Here is a 17,191-nt window from a genome sequence, read left to right on the forward strand (position 1 = left end):
CGGCGTAAAACAACGCGTGATGAACTGACCGCGACCCCCATTCCCTTTTCCCCCCCCGTGCCGCTCGGGAGGGGAAGGTAGTAGAGATAATGTTAAGCCCGGGAAGAGGGAGGGGTGGGGGGAGGTTATCTTGTTCCCTGTCTCATTCTCCTGCTAATTTTAGAAAATAAATGAATAGTTTTCCCCAAGTCGAGTCTGTTTTGCCCGTGACGGTAACTTTAAGGATTTCTCCCCGTCCTTATCTCAAACCTTGAGCCGTTTTTCTTATATCATCTCCCCCTGTTCTCTCGGAGGGTGGGGGGAGCGGGAGAGAGACTGCGTAGTCTGGTCCTGATCAGGGCTGAACTACGACAATTCACTTCAAATTAATTGATTGAATACTCTCGGAACTGAACATTAAGTAGGTAAAAGATTTCTAAAATTATGAAATAAGTAACATATTAGCCAACAGAGGAATAGTATTTCATAGAAAGTAAGAATAATTACCTTTGTTATAATGATAATTAATAATATTTAGTATTAATAGAGTTTTAGTTTTGAAAAGAAAACCCAACATTTTTTAGATGCTTTTCAAAAAAATTAACTTTTGTCTTTCTGCGATTAGAATAGGGCTCTGGAACTCAAAATTTCTTTCTGAATTTTTCTGTGGTGCACAGCCTTTTAAGACTGTTATCTTCTTTTTTATTTGTAGAGATAATGATCCTTGCCTACTTGTTTGATGGTCCTACATTATGGTATGGCAAAATTCCTTACAATTATTGCGAAGCTGAAACTATTATCAGATAGCCTAGTAGGGGAGGAAATCTAAGTCTAAAAATTAAGAGTTGTAGGCAACATGAGTTGGTTTTTCACCTAAGATTCACTTTTATTCTCTGAGGACCACTCTGTTTAATTTCAGACACACTGAATTTAGCAGTTGATTAAGTTGGCACTAATGTATTTATTTTGCTGTATTCAAAATGCTAGGCGATAGTATCAAATGTTCTTCATTTCGATCTCTTTTCTTTCTATTTGTGAATGTGTTGTACACTGTGTTGTACAAACACAGCAGGGATGAAAGCTAATGCAAACTCATATTTGTGTCTACAGCACAAAAATGTGTATTTATAGATGAACAAACCAGGTCAAATCTTTCATAGTAAAAAATAAATTAAAAGCCATTTCTCAGATGAGTATCTGGAGACTATTATTAGTAGTCAATAGAACTAATCATAAAATGGGGGAAATATTGGCAAGGGGAAATATTTTTAATGACATTTTGTGTTTATAAACACACACACAGACACTCACATTAAAAAGACGCTAGACCTGTTTTTCACACTGTACTGTTGCTCTGAAATGAATCACTCACAGCTCTGTATTAGTTAGGCTGAATAAGACAAATAGTCTAGAAGATTGGCTCAACATGGATTAACTCATTTATTGATTAGATGTACAAAAACATTTCCAATCAATAATATAAATACATGAGTGATTTTCTTTGCTGTAGTAGATCACATAGAAGAGCTAAGAATATTATTTTAGAAATTCATATTTATACCTTGACTCAACTTATTTTGGAGAGATAGCCATGCAGAATTATCTAATCTCCATCTGCTTAACTCAAATGCAGAAGTATAAAAGTAATAGCATACAAGCCATGCTACTATTTGTTTTGTTTCCATCTAGCATTCTTTAAGGAAGAAAAATGAAAAGTGCAGTATACACAGAAATTATAGGTCTCATGCAGGACAATAATCCTTACTGAGGATTTCAGTAAGCTAAAAGATCAGGAAAAAATGTAGTTACAACCTTGGAATAAATAATCAAGGTTTATAGATGTTTGGCCAATTCCTTAGTTTAAAAAAGTTCTGTTCCAGTAAGCATAAAAGTAAAATAGAGCTCTGAAATAGCTGAATATGTCAACAACTGAAGGGAACGAAAACTGGCAAGAATGCCTTTTCAAATCACCAAGAAAACACCGATAGCTAGTTTTACTGCACAGTGAGTCAGTAGATATTCAGAGGTGAGATTTAATTTAACTTCTTCATATTTACTGGTAGTACAGAATTTGTACAAAAACATCTACCTTTGTTTAAGAACTTCTCTGTAGTAGCATTTTCTCTCTATACCCTCTGGCATTGTTGAAAGTCTTATGCGGACACGGCACACTACGATTTTCCTGTTTTATTAACTTTACCTTTACTTGTTATCTAACATGTAAATACCCAGAGCTCACATACATTTTTACTAACAGCTTGCAAGTGATTTGTTTTCATAAATAAAATAATCTAATGCTATTTCACATGTCCTAGAGTATCCAAGACTTCCACAGGAGCAGGCAGATAAGACATAGGATCTATAAGCTATATTAAATATAGCAGGAACTCTGTAGCTGTTTGTTCTCTTCTGCTTATTTATTTTATTTACTATATCACCATGGTAGCACATGCTACTACATTTATTTTTTCTTTAACAAGTGTTCCTTTTACTGCAGCTTTTTTCCTGCCTTTGCAGTCTATAAAAACAACTCTTTGAGAACAATTACTAAAGCTTGATTACTAAACTTCAATGAGTTTATGTTACTTACTGCCATAATAAATTTTTAGAAAATATTTTAAAATTTTCGATCAAATTTTGGTCGGTTACTGGCATAAGTCTGAAGTAAAATCAGTGCACTTGAAATGCGGACCTGAGCATTGGATTGATACTATTGATTGTTTTAAAAAAAAATTCTTGCAATTCTCCTTGGTGAGTTACTCAAGCAAAGATTATACTTTTATATTAATAATAATGTTTCTTTCATCTTTTTCCTAATAAAACTTTGTTTTCCTTGTAAAGTCCTTTGTCCAAACCTTCTTTAACATTTCATTTTGTTGTAGTCCATATTCAGAAAACTAAGTCATTTTGCATCTCTCTCTTTTCTTTTGAGGAACAGAGGAAAGGAGGAAGATGGCCAAAATCAGTCTTTTTGGTACACCTCTTCTTTTGTAAGCATAACTGCATGGCAGGTGAGATTTTCCAGTGTAAATGTACTAGATTTAGTACCTAATTATTGTCTTTGAAATTTCAGATAAGATTGCTTGCACTCATCTTTCCATATATCTCAAGAGACTTCATTTTCTGTAGTTTTTACTTATTTCCAATGTATTTCCTGTGGTAGCTGCTTTGGCACAATTCCCATTTTATTCATTCTGTAGGAAAGCCTATTATAACATTTTTTTTTATAAAAATACATGAAAGAATTTATTTATCTTCTGTTGTCTATTTACGTGTTCTTGAACCTACTAAAAACGGACTTCTCACGAAAATAAGTGAGCCAACAGACATATAAGTCTATGCTTCTGGTACTCTTCATTAGGTTTATTTTCAGAAATTTTGGCTTAACACTGAAGAGCATATGAAATCATGATCATAATTTGCTCAATTTTTGCTTTAATAATGATACTCTGTGAAAAATGAGAATATATATGGGGAAACTGTTTCTCAATAAGCAGATATTTAATTTTGGATTATACTTGGAATTTATTTGTATTACAGTATCTCTCAGGAGAGATTTTCTGGGAACTACAAACTTACATCATTGTGTAGAACAACAGAGGTAAAGCAACTTAGAAAATTGTTTATAGTGTGTCCATGAATAGAAAAACGAATCCAGAACTCTTGTTTACTCCCAGTAACTTTCTTCCTCTTATTTAATTAATCATTTTGCACATTTCAGTTTCCATGGATGTTTTCACTGTTCATAAGTATCTCTGAACCAGCAGGATTTTTTTTTAATAATTTTCTGTTGTTCATGTCATTGCTTATATTTTATTTCATTGGACACTGACATAGCATGCAATATATTTTCTATTTCCTGTTAGAATATTAAGAAGACTTTTTAAAAAAATCTACTTATTTCAAACAATTAAATTTGGGGTAAATGAATATTGATGCCTAAGCATATGTAAACACCAAGATTTACAAATGCTTCCATAATCCTACAGTTGTTGTGACATGTTTAAAATAACCTTGTTTTTATGTATATAGCTCTGTTGGTAAGGAATAGAAAGTGGAAGTTAGGAGATCTGGTTTCAGGTTCTGTCATAAACTCATTGTATGTTACCTAATGACAAAACACAGCTACAGATCAACTTAATCAGAAAAAAAAATGTAATTGAATGATCAAAGCATATTTCTGTGTTTCAAGATACATCAGTTTGTTATGTTCCAGGCTTCAGTTTGATCCAGAAGTTAAAAAGAAACTTTAACATATGAGTTCAGGAGTCAGAAGTACTGAGATACAAAACCCACATCATTGCCATGTGACTGCAAGCTATGAACACTTGGCATGCCTTTACCACATCATTTGGAAGAGCCTGTTAGGCTTTTTCTCGCTCTTTTTTTTTTGTTTTTCTTTCTGATTGGAGGAGAGATCTTTGTTACTCAGGGCATAAAGTACTTGCAAAGTGCTGTTTGAATAGAATTGGCAAGAAAAAACGTACTTTTTTATGTAGTGTAGGGATATTTTCTGTGGCATCCTCAATTTTGCACTAATAATAAAGGAAAAAAAAACCCCAAACCTGAGGAAATAGGCTCTTCTATGAAAAGCTGATGACTGGTTCAGGGAGAGGCAGTGCCCGTTACATCAGGAGCTTCCTACAGAGACTCAGCTTTTGTCTCATGTAAAGTGGGATTTGCCTAGTTCCCAAGCAATTTCCAGGAGGTAGGTACGTCTCTTTGCAAAAACAAGGACTGTGTCCTTGACTGAGACACTGAGGTGACCTGTTTGGAGTCCAGTGTTAGAAGGAAGGAACAAACAGCTCTTTGTTTCTGTATCCTCCTTATAGGCATTCTCATAAATAAATATATAAATGAAAACTCTCCAGAATTAGTATAGACTAAGAAAGCTCTGTGGAGGTTGCTAGGCAGCCGAGGCCGAAGGAATAGAAAGCAGGCAGGTCTTTGAAAAAGAGAATCAGTGGCTTATGGGTTATCTGGAGTCACCATTTACTCAATTGTCTTTTGTCATAAACAAGAGACACTAGATTTATTTTTCTTTAGTAAATGAGCAATGTTTTTAAAAGATTGGAAATAAAAGGCAAAGGTTTTATATCTCATTCCTATCAGTGTTTTCAGGCTATGAAATTGTATATATGATTATAATTTCTAATGTTTATTTATTCATTGACTGAAACAGGAATTTGATGCAGTATATCCAGGCTATAACTTGAAAACTATTTAGCAGAGTAATTAGTTTTTAAACTTTTGTCCAATTTTCATTTTTACCACAATGTGCATGTAAGACTCTAAATGAGGGAAATTGCCAATGCTGGAAGGTATACCTTTCCCTCAAGAGGTGTCTGTGTTTCACTGTCACTAATGACAGGAAAAGACCTAATTTCTACCACCATACCCTGTATGACATATGATGAAGCTACTCGTTACAGAAATGTAGCAGTAACACACACCCCCTTTCTATTCCTGCTAAAAGCGTGCAAACATACAGGCATTTTCAATAGGCAAGGTTTTCATATACAAGATTAAATAATCACCTTATTGACTAATTGCTGCCTTTGAAATCTCTGCTTGTATTTATGTCTTAAAGTTTTCTTGAAATTAACTGTGCCTTCAGCAGCTGTATCATACATACAAGTACACTGAGGAGCTACTGTAATCCTACAACTCCCCTCCCTTCTCAGACAGCACGATGACACCTCTATATCATGTCTACTTTAGTTATTCTCTCACAATGCCTTCAAATTATGTCTCTAGAAGATTGAATTGCTACATCACAGTTTTTTTCAATATTTCCTTCTTCCGCAGGGTGGATGCTGTGGGGAGGTCCAGGCAGCTCTGTGGAACAGTCTCCAATGGGCTAGTAGGATGAGAAGGTCGAAGGGTAGTTTGGGAAACGAGGAGAAGCATCACCTCCCAAGACGGTAAACCTACCGAAAAGGTAATGCAAGCTAGGATATTTTTATGCAGTCACTTTTTCAGGCTCCAGGGATATTCCATGGCTGGAAAGCATGGCAGAAAACTGGTAGGGGATGGGAGCACATACCTTTGATGCTGTCTGAGTGTTCATACAGAGTCTCCTGAAAATCTTTCAAGAGCTTCTTAGATTGCACTGAGTTTCAACTTCATTCTCTGTGTGAGGGAGAATTCGAAGGCTATGTTGTACAGGGGTTTTCTTGTCTTCCTGTGGACCTGTTAGAGAATACAAATCAGAAGTTTACAGTCACTTTCCAAGAATTTCCTTACAGGATTTAAAACTCATGCCAGCTTTCCAGCCATATAACAATTTAGCATAATAAAATGTTGTTTCACAGGGAGAGTTAATGGCTTTATTTTTAACTGTACATAATCTTGTTTGGTGGACTTATTTCAATCTCACCTTCCAGGCTTAACTGTTGCATTTGTGGAGACTCTCTTTCTCCCCTGAAGGCCTAACTATGGATGTTTTCTCACTAGCATTTCAGAAATGTGCAAACTAAAGATCTGTCGTCTCATAGTGTAACTGTCATGCTTTTTCCTTCATGTTAAGGGCAGAGTTGAGCCATGAAGTACCAGAACATTAAGTTTCTCTGCTGTCCCAGAAGATAAGATATACGGTTTATTTCTGAGCCCAGTTAACTTTCAGTATGTCCATGCTATGCACACATTTATTGGTCCTCAGCTAAAATTAATTTGAACAAATAATTATTCTACAAGGAATTGAGAAGTATCTCTAGATCAATTGCCTTTGTTTTTATGGGTGATTTTAACTTCTCAGACATAAACTGGGAATATTATACAGTGGACACAAACAGGTCTAGGAAATTTCTGAAGCACATTGAAGATAACTTCTTGATGCAGATACTGATGGAGCCAACAGGAAAGGTGCTCTCCTAGATTTGTTGAGAGGGACTCATGGGCGAAGTGGTGATTGGTGATTGTCTTGGTCACAGTGACCATGAAGTAGTTGGTTTTCAGATCACTGGTGACAGGAGGAAAACTGCCAGCAAAACTTCAACTCTGGATATGGGGAGAGCAGACTTCAGGCTGCTGAAGGAACTAGCTAGTAAGGTCCCCTGAGAATCTGCTTTTCACCTGAGAATCTGCTTTTCAAGGTATTGGGGTCCATGAATGCTGGTCTCTTTTTAAGAGCCATCTCTTAAGAGCACAAGAGCAGGCAATTCCAAAGTGTTGGAAATCAAGCAAGTGGGGCAGAAGGCCAGCTTGACTGAGCAGGGATCTTCTTCTAGAACTTAGGCAGAAAAGGAAAGTGTATGGACATTGGAAGCAAGGACAGCAACGTGGGAGGACTACAGAGATGCTGTTCGCTACTGTAGGGAGAAAATTCCTGCAGCCAAAGCTCGGTTAGAGTTCAAGCTGGCCAGCACTGTGAAGGACAACAAAAATATTTTAACAGCAAAAAGAGGATCAGAGACAGCATTGGTCTGTTACGTGTAGAGGCCTGTCACCTCACAAATAGGGACATAGAGAAACAGAGACATTTAATACCTTCTTTGCCTCTGTCTTTAATACCGATGATGGGACCCTGGGAGCCCTGTAACCCTGTGTTGGAAGACCGTGACTGGAGGGATGATGAACTCACAGCTGACCCTAAACTTGCTGCTCCAGCTGGATACTCATAAATCTATGGGACCCGATGGAATTCATCCCAGGGTACTGAAAGAGCTCACCAATGTTTTCATGGAACATCTCTCCATTATTTTTCAACGGCTTGGGAATCTGGAAAGGTCCCAGTCAAATCGAAGCTGGCAAATATTGTCCCAGTTTTCAAGAAGGGTAAGAAGGAAGACCTTGGTAATTATAGGCCTGGTAATTATAGGCCTGACGGTCTGACTTCAGTGCCTAGGAAAATTATTGAGAAGATTTTTCTGGGAGTTATTGAATACTTGAGAGACAATGCAGTCATTGGTCATAGCCAGCACGGGTTCACAAGGGGAAAGTCCTATTTAACCAATTTAATTTCCTTTTATGGCAAGATCACCCATCTGGTTGACCAAGGAAAGACACTGGATGTAGTGGTTTTGGATCTTAGCAAAGCTTTTAATACTGTCTCTCACAGTATCCTTCTGGACAAAATGTCCAGCATACAGCTAGACAAGTCCATAATATGTTGAGCGGACAATTGGCTGATGAGTTGGGCTTAAAGAGTTATAGTAAATGGGGTTACATCAAGCTGGCAGCCACTCACCAGTGGGATTCCCCAGATCTTAATTTTAGGGCCAGGGCTTTTTAATGTTTTTATAAATGATCTAGACGCAGGAATCAAATGTACATTAAGAAAGTTTGCTGATAATACTAAACTAGGAGAACCTGAGGACTCTCTCGAGGGTAGAGAGGCCTTACAGCGAGATCTGGATAGACTGGAGTACTGGGCAATCACCAATCACCAACTGCTGGAGAACAGCCCTGCAGAAACAGATCTGGGGGTTTGGGTTCATGGCAAGTTGACTATGAGTGAACAGTATGCACTGGCAGCCAAAAAGGCCAACCGTGCCATAGGGAGCATCATGCACAGCACAGGTAGCCAGTCAAAGGAGGTAATTGCCCCACTCTACACTTCCCTGGTGCAGCCCCATCTCAAGCACTGTGTGCAGTTTTGGGCACCTCAATACAGGAAGAACATCAAACTATTAGAGTGTGTCCAGAGGAGGGTGACCAAGATGGTGAAAAGTCTCAAGACTTATGAGAAGCAGCTGAGGTCACTTGGCTTGTTCAGCTCAGCTCAGAGAAGGCTGAGGGGTGGCCTCATCACAGTCTGCAACTTCCTCAAGGAGGGGCAGCAGACAGGCAGGTGCTGATCTCCTCTTTCTGATGACCAGGGACAGGACACGAGGAAATGGAATGAAGCAGAATCAAAGGAAGTTTGGATCAGATATTAGGAAAAGGTTCTTCACTGAGAGAGCAGCTGGTCACTGGAACAGGCTGCCCAGGGAAGTGGTCATGGCACTAGGCATGTCAGAGTTCAAGGAGCATCTGGATGATGCTGTTAGTCATATGATTTAGTTTTAGGTAGTCCTGTGAGAAGCAGGAAGTTGGACTTGATGATCCTTATGTGTCCCTTCCAGCTTGAGATATTCTGTGATTCTATGAATCTAACCTCAGTGCTGTAGAGAACAGTTTGGATTCCAGGCTTTAGATTGAGCAAAGAAGTTACAGCCTTCAGGGCAAATATGGAAAGAAACTTAAATTAGATGAGATGATGTTGTGATATCTTCATCTGCAACATACTAAATAAAGTTTGAACTTCACCACCTCTATACTTAATGAGAAACAGGGAGTTTAATGGATTTATGTTTCAGTCTCTGATTCACTGCTTAAATGGTGTTTCATGTGAACTATTGTCGGAAATGCTGTTTGAACTGAAGGAAGGGAAAGATAAGAATGCTGTTTTAATATAACTTGAAATCTTGATGGTAAGAGGTAATTTATATTTTCAGTAAGAGGCTTTCAACTTCACTGGAGTCTAATGATATTGATCTGATATCAGTACTAAGTATATATTCTTGAATTCTGACCAGATTCTGCTTCTGGTGGGAACCACAAATGTTTCACAATGTTCCAGTACACGGAGCTCTTTCCATGTGTTTCCTTGGCTGATCAGTTTACAAATGGCTGCATTTTGCCATTCTGTATGATAAATACTTTTTTTTTTGTCTATTTTAAGATGAATTGTTCTAAATTTTATATCTGTGGCAATTTCTGAGCCCCTTCAAGGGTATTTATAGTAAAGTCATAGCAGTCAGTGCTGGGTTTGGTCTTGGTTTTCCTTTTCTAACAGCTAAGAAACCGGTTGTGTTCCATGATTTATGGGAAAGTTCAAACCTTTCAAATTAAGTGAAGGATATACAGCTTCAGAATGAATTATGTTCTTATACATAATGATAAACCTCAATTTGAGAATGAGACATATCCCAGAGTTTGGAACAGAACAGAAGAAATGGGTTATTTAAATCAAACCAGAAATTCTTTTCACCTAATAACAATTCATATAGCCATGTTTAGGACAAAGCTTGCATTTTGAATGGCTGTAGATACTGACCTGTGTGTGCACAACTAGTTCTACACAGATGGTGATTGCTACAACTACATTCACAAAGCATGTGCTTGCAAAACTGCATAGGCAGTGCCCATTGCTAGCAGGTAAAGGGAGTGCTCAACTAAGTCATATGTCTTAATATCTATAAATGAAAACTGGGAAGCTTCTGTTCCGTCATCTTTTTTTTTTTCCCTTTTTATCAAGAGATCTCTAGGGTTTTATCTTAGAAGAAAGAATGCTTAGACAGAACCAAAGTCAATAACCCTCAAGAGACAAATGGAGAAAGGACAACTTAGCAGCAACCCTTTCAATATTTCACAAAAAAAAAACCCCAAACAACTAAGGACTGTGACATGACAAGAATAGACCATTGGATCTCTGAAATGATCTGAGAATATGAAAGAGATGAGTTACCAGATAGCATTCATGTGCCTTACTCACTGCCATATACATTGTTTTCTCCACAGCTGATAACATTGTATATAATAAATTTGGTATGTTTTGTGGGGAAAATGCTGTATTCATTTTGTTTAAACTTAAAAATTCCACCTTCATTAAAAACTGGTAGAGAAGCTGACCCCTTTAGTGCATCAGGATGCCAATGATTCAGTTTAATTCTTTCTTTTCTTGCTCTCTCTAGGGTTGGTTTTTCTTCATCTGCCACTTTTGTTTTCTATTGTTATTTCTCCATTATTATTTAATTTCTTACCAATTATGCTCCTCTTCCTGATGTCCTATTTCATTCCTTAAGTTCTATTATGATAGGTGACAGAAAACTGGTCGTCTGATACTGAAGAAGAACAGTTTGAGGTATTTACTCTTTGTAAGACGGAATGTTCAGGCACCTTCCTCTGAATGTTCTGGTTCTTGTACTGTTCCGGGATCCTGTCCTGCAGTTTTTAACACTTACTTTAGTGGAAATTTTGCTTTGACTAGAGTAGTATAAAACTGGTCATAGAAAAGTTGATCTGAATAACAAATAGTAAAATTTCTTTCCTTAATTCCCTTGTCATCTTGGGGAATTGCAAAGGATTAGCAGCTGATTTAGCAACATATAATTGATAGATATAAAAATTCATCTCCAAACTACTTTAAACCTCTTCTGACAAAAGAAACTATGTTAAAGGAGAGTAAAGGAAAGGGAAAGAATTTACTCTCAGATGCATCAAGCAGATCACTTTTTATTGATGTGACATTTGTACCTGTTGTAGAAGGTGAGGTCTCTGTGAGAAGTTGTTAACATGCCAGAGATCAGATATATAGCAGCTTTTGTTTATATCCAATGCCTGATATAATATTTATTATGAAGATATTGAAATCTGTAACAAGAACTGAGGATTACCAAACAAACAGCCTGGATTAGGCAATATGCTTATTAAAAAAAAAGCAAAGTGAAAACAACTTAGATACACAAGGTGTCTGACTGCATCTAGCACTCCTCTACCCATATCAAAGTACCTGGAGATAGAAGTTGTTCTTGTGGAGCCTTATGAAGTGGGAGGAAGGGGAGGAATTTGTGACTATGTGGCCTTTGAGCAAGGGGACACTGAAAGAAATTTGCATGAGGGATGTGAATGAAACATAGTTGTAAGCATAGATTACAACAATATTGTGTAGAGTTTGTTTGGTTTCCATTTTTTTTTTCTTGCAATGTTCTGTTTGCTTGCACTATATAAAACCTTAATCTAAAGTTTTGCTAGGTACAGCTTTCTTGTTTACTTTTAAGCCTGTCTTGTGTTGGGGAGCAAGATGCGTCATAGTGAAACAGTAGAGCTGTCTACATTGCTAGAGGTAAAAAGTCGGAAGAATATGTGTGCAGAAGTAGAACAGGAGCTGCACCTTGAGACACAGGTGCTGAGAATGCTTCCTACTGCTCTGTTAGGCATCAGTATGGGGACTGCGGCTGCCAAATATCAGCCTTTGGGAAGGAATTCCCTCTGGCAGACCAGTCCTCTGTTCTTCCTGCTTAGAAGCAGATGGCAAAGAGGCAGCCCACATCACCAGGCAGACTTGGATATGCTGTGCCTCTTTAGGCTGAAGATTACTTTAATCCAGTAAGTCATTGTTCATTTCAGTCATACAGATATTTGAACTGACTTAAGTAAAATAAAAATTATTTTGAAGGTAATCCCTGCATTTTTTTTCTGTAAAGCAAGTGAACAGTGCAAACAAGGCTGATTTTATACAACATAAAACCTAGTAGCTAACATAGGGGAACTAAAGCTTAACTGTGAATGTATTTCTAATATACTAAAGCATTGTTTTATATTGGCCAAGTAGGCTATTATATATTCTCATAATATTATTTCCAATTGTTATATTATGGCAGTGCCTATGATAGTTGACAAGAAGAGTTATGTGAGCACGGAATAAGAGAGCTCTGCATCATTCAGATGCTGCAATGAGGGAAGCAATATCTTTATTTAATCCTCTTGATTTATAGCTATGATTTTTTTTTTGTTTGTTTGGTTGGTTGTTTTTTTTTTTTTAACTGGGCTGATTACAAGAGTATTTGACCAGTTCACAGTCATTAACTCCTTCAGATGCATAAAGTAACAAGAGATGCCTCTCTGAACACAGTGAGCCTCTGATCAACACTTAAAAAAACAGTACATCATACCAAAAAATGGCAGCACACTAGCTAATGTATTAAATAACCAAGCAGCACAAAAGTGCTCCACTTCTCTGAATACTGCACTCAGAAATGGGTTTATTTAGCAAGACTCCATGTTTAGAAGCAGTAGATTCTGAAAGGGAGTAGGTAATGTGTTTATCTTTGCAACTCCTATTGTTTGATCATTACTCCAATTTTACAAAGAAGCTGAGGCACAGAGATGAAGCATTAAGAAAGTTAGGAGTTAGAACCTCTTTCCTACTGTCTTTGATCTGGAAATCTGAGCCTTTTTCCCCACAGAATGCACCACTTAATCTATTTAAATTAATTATCACGTACCTTTATAGCTCTTTGGGGATCCAAGGTACTACAATTGAAATCATCCTACCATGTCTAAACAGAGGAAAGCTGCTTTAGTTATAGAGTTAAATACAGAGAGGTAGTGATGGTCCTCTCTTCAGTCCTGTACACTTTGTTAAAGATAAAGAAGCACTTTTAATAGCAAAAGGTTCATGGCTAAACTAGACAATATCATCCAGTTGCAACAACAATTGTCCGGTGTCCCTAATTAGTTTTCCTAGGAGTACTAAAGTTTTGGCAACATCTGTATGTTTTTAGCTGTAAGCAACAGATCTTCCTATTTCTCCGGTCCTGGGAGTATATTAATGGGTTGCTGCATTCCACAGTAATGGGTAATGTTGGCAAATATCCACTAGTGACAGATCTGAGAGCCACCATAATCCATTCCTTTACTGCAGCTAAAAGCTGAACTTAAAATTATCACCATGGAAAAGAAGTGTTCTTTTAGCAGAAATTGTAATTTGATACTGAGTTTTGGTGGTCATTTAAAAATGGAGTTTCAAAAATAAAAAAAATATCATGGTCCAAAAAGAAAAAAAGTGAAAAATGAGGCTTGCACACCAAATTGGATTGCTCTGTGTTAGCAACAAGAAATTCAAGCTGCCTATAAACTTTATGCATCCTGCGTGGCTGCAGAGTGAGATCAATGATTATACACTTGCTTAAATCAAAATTCTAGTTAATATGATTAGCAGCAAAAAAAGTAGAAAGCATCTGCTGGGTTAAGGAGTTTGTGTCAAAGTAATGGCACCATTGCTGTACCTGCCATACGCTACTATATCAGAGTCAGGTCATCAGGCAATGGTAGCTAAAGAACTTCTTGAATATTAATCCAGAATCAAATGGTAGCTTGCACCTTTCCTTAACTCCATGTTTGGGAAATTTGTCTTCCTCACTATTTTGTTCTGCAATGTTCCCAGGATTTTTTTTTCTTCTAATGGGTCTGTTTCAAACAGAATGCCATCAGAAATGTTTTTCTAATGGTCTTCCACTGGCCCAGGTAGCAGCCTGATGAGATTCAAATAACAGCTGAAGATTGCTAAGAAAATATGAATAAACCAGATGTAAAGCCATTTACAATAGTTGTATTTTTTCTCTTTCTATTTCCTATTTCTGTTTGATTAAAAATACAATAATGTTTTAGAAGGTGAAAAGTGAAATCCTGTTTTTCATGGGATTTAATCTGATGTGTGGGAAATGCAAACCTAATCTTCTATTTAGGAGTGCTTTGCTTGAATTTACTTGCACATATTTTCAATTCCAGTTTACTGAATATGTTCTTCAGCTTCCTTTGTTTATTGATGTGGTGAAGGAGGAATATTAGACATGACTTATTTTACTTGCCAAAGTTTAAGATTTTCCTGAGCCAAGTGTGAACAAAGAATTTCCTGTAGGAGAGCCTAATGTGGAATTCAGTGAGAATTTCAGAATTAAAACTGTAAGCTATGCTGTCTGAAGAATGGAATAACAGGGAGTCTTTATTCCATCATGCTTAGAAATCACTTCCTGAAAAAAGATACAGTATTCTAGGTTCTCATAGGGTATCACATTATGAATTCCTCTACTTTCAAGTTAGGCACACAAAAAAAATGTTGACACAGGTAGCTATAATCAAGGAACATGTGAAAACTGAATTAGGGATTGTCCAAATGAGAAAATTTTCTTTACGTCTTCTTAATGAGGGATATAGCCTCCTTTTTTACTCTCAGAAGCAGGTTTTGGTGTGTTTTTCAGTCATTGTTACTCCTAATTTCTGGAGTCATCATAGAACAAACAAGAGAAATAGGGAAAAAAAGAGAGCACTTTCTGAAAACAAAGCACTTTTGTAAATACAGCCTGGTCTGAAACCTCTTAATTCTAATAGAAAGGCACTCTCTGACTTTCAAGAGGGGTATGGGAGCTTTGTGTTGGTAATAGGTTGCCTGTCCATTCAGCTACATGAAGATATATATACTTGAATTTTTGTTTCTTTTTTTTTCATACTAGCTTTGACAGAAACTGCTTTAGTGTTGATTGAATTGTATGTATGTATTTTGATGATTTACACATTACTACAGATCAAACATAAACTTCAAAAGTGTTGGAAACTACTGAAATGAAGGAGAGGAAGGACTGACTTAGAATGGAGAAGAGCTATTTGTTGGCTGTAATACTTAAGGTTTGTTTGGAAAAAAAAATAGATAAATTACTTCAATTCAGAGGGAGGTTACAGAGCCATTGACGTGTGGTGCTCAGAATGATGCCTGCCATACTGTCATACCAAGAATGCCACAGTTATCTCTAGTGCCCTGCAGATGAAAAGGACAAATTCAGTCTCATTATTATTATACATTATCTTTTCCCATTGAGCACCTGTACATTCCCTAGTCATGCCTATAAATTCAGTGCATGTAAGAAATTATACAGAACAGAATATGTAGACAACTTATAGTTCACTATGGATACCTGTATTGATTATAATGAGTACTAAAATGAAACTAAATTTGTGAGGGCTATAAAACCTACCAATGGTAAATTAATTTGGAATTTCTTAGCTTTATTATATTATTAATGCTTTACTCATGTTTTTTATGATTTTTACTGTGTTACTCTTATGACAATTGTAATAAAAGTGTGTGCGTGCAACCCCTGCTTTTTATTTTCTTCATTTTCTTAGAGAAGCCTCACGGAAATAGAAATTTGCCATACTTAGAATCATAGAATCATAGAATCATAGAATGGTTAGGGTTGGAAGGGACCTTCAAAGGTCATCTAGTCCAACCCCCCTGCAAGGAGCAGGGACATCCCTGACTAGGTCAGGTTGCTCAGAGCCTCATCCAGCCTGCTCTTGAACATTTCCAGGGATGGGGCCTCCACCACCTTTCTGGGCAACCTGTTCCAGTGTTCTATAACTCGCATCGTAAAAAAATTTTTCCTAATATCCAATCTAAATCTACCCCCCTCTATTTTAAAACCATTACCTCTCGTCCTATCGCAACAGGCCCTACTAAACAGCCTTTCCCCATCTTTCTTGTAGGCCCCCTTGAGGTACTGGAAGACCGCTATCAGGTCTCCCCGGAGCCTCCTCTTCTGCAGGCTGAACAGCCCCAACTCTCTCAGCCTGGCCTCATAAGAGAGGTGCTCCAGCCCTTTTAATCATCTTCATGGCCCTCCTCTGGACCTTCTCCAACTGGTCCATGTCCTTCTTGTTTTGGGGGCTCCAGAACTGGACACAGTACTCCAGGTGGGGTCTCACCAGGGCAGAGTAGAGGGGGAGAATCACCTCCCTCGACCTGCTGGCCACGCTTCTCTTGATGCAGCCCAGGATGCGGTTGGCCTTCTGGGCCGCATTGCCTGCTCATGTTAAGCTTCTCATCCACCAGCACTCCCAAGTCCTTCTCCTCAGGGCTGCTCTCAATCCATTCCCCGCCCAGCCTGTCTTTGTGCCTGGGATTGCCATGACCCAGGTGCAGGACCTTGCACTTGGCCTGGTTGAACTTCATGAGGTTGGCACGGGCCCACCTCTCCAGCCTGTCAAGGTCCCTCTGGATGGCATCCCTCCCTTCCAGCGTGTCGACGGCACCACACAACTTGGTGTCGTCGGTGAACTTGCTGAGGGTGCACTCTATCCCACTGTCCACGTCGCTGACAAAGATGTTGAACAGGGCCAGGCCCAGCACGGACCCCTGAGGGACGCCACTCGTGACCGGTCTCCACATGGAAATTGAGCCATTGACCACCACTCTCTGAGTGCGGCCATCCAGCTAACTCCTTATCCACCGACTGGTCCGTCCATCAAACCCATGTCTCTCTAGTTTAGAGAGAAGGATGTCGTGCGGGACAGTGTCAAAAGCTTTGCACAAGTCCAGGTAGATGATGTCAGTTGCTCGTCCCTTGTCCACCGATGCTGTCACCCCGTCATAGAAGGCCACCAAATTGGTCAGGCATGATCTGCCCTTGGTGAAGCCATGTTGGCTGTCACCAACCACCTCCTTGCTCTCCATGTGCCTTAGCATGGTTTCCAGGAGAATCTGCTCCATGACCTTGCCAGGCACAGAGGTGAGGCTGACCAGCCTGTAGTTACCCGGGTCTTCCTTATTCCCCTTTTTAAAAATGGGGGTTATGTTCCCTCTCTTCCAGTCATCGGGGACCTCACCAGACTGCCACGACTTCTCAAATACGATAGCCAGTGGCTTGGCAACTTCATCCGCCGGTTCCCTCAG

General features: G+C 38.4%; 1 protein-coding gene across 4 annotated transcripts in view; it reads left to right on the plus strand.

Annotated features, from left to right (window-relative positions):
• The window catches only part of LRRC4C (leucine rich repeat containing 4C), a 459,752-nt gene that overhangs the window by 386,706 nt on the left and 55,855 nt on the right, over positions 1-17,191 (plus strand). For 2 of the 4 annotated variants that reach the window (XM_086749986.1, XM_086749985.1), the window contains one exon: positions 5,788-5,920. The exons of 1 other annotated variant lie outside the window; for it this stretch is intronic. The gene's annotated coding sequence lies outside the window, so the exon portion shown is untranslated. Of the gene's footprint in view, positions 1-716; positions 735-2,911; positions 2,991-5,787; positions 5,921-17,191 lie in introns of those variants that run through there. One more of the 4 variants, XM_086749984.1, reaches the window with a different exon arrangement.

This window comes from Chlamydotis macqueenii, chromosome 5 (genome assembly GCF_036417535.1).
Source record: "Chlamydotis macqueenii isolate bChlMac1 chromosome 5, bChlMac1.mat, whole genome shotgun sequence".
Lineage (NCBI taxonomy): Eukaryota > Metazoa > Chordata > Aves > Otidiformes > Otididae > Chlamydotis > Chlamydotis macqueenii.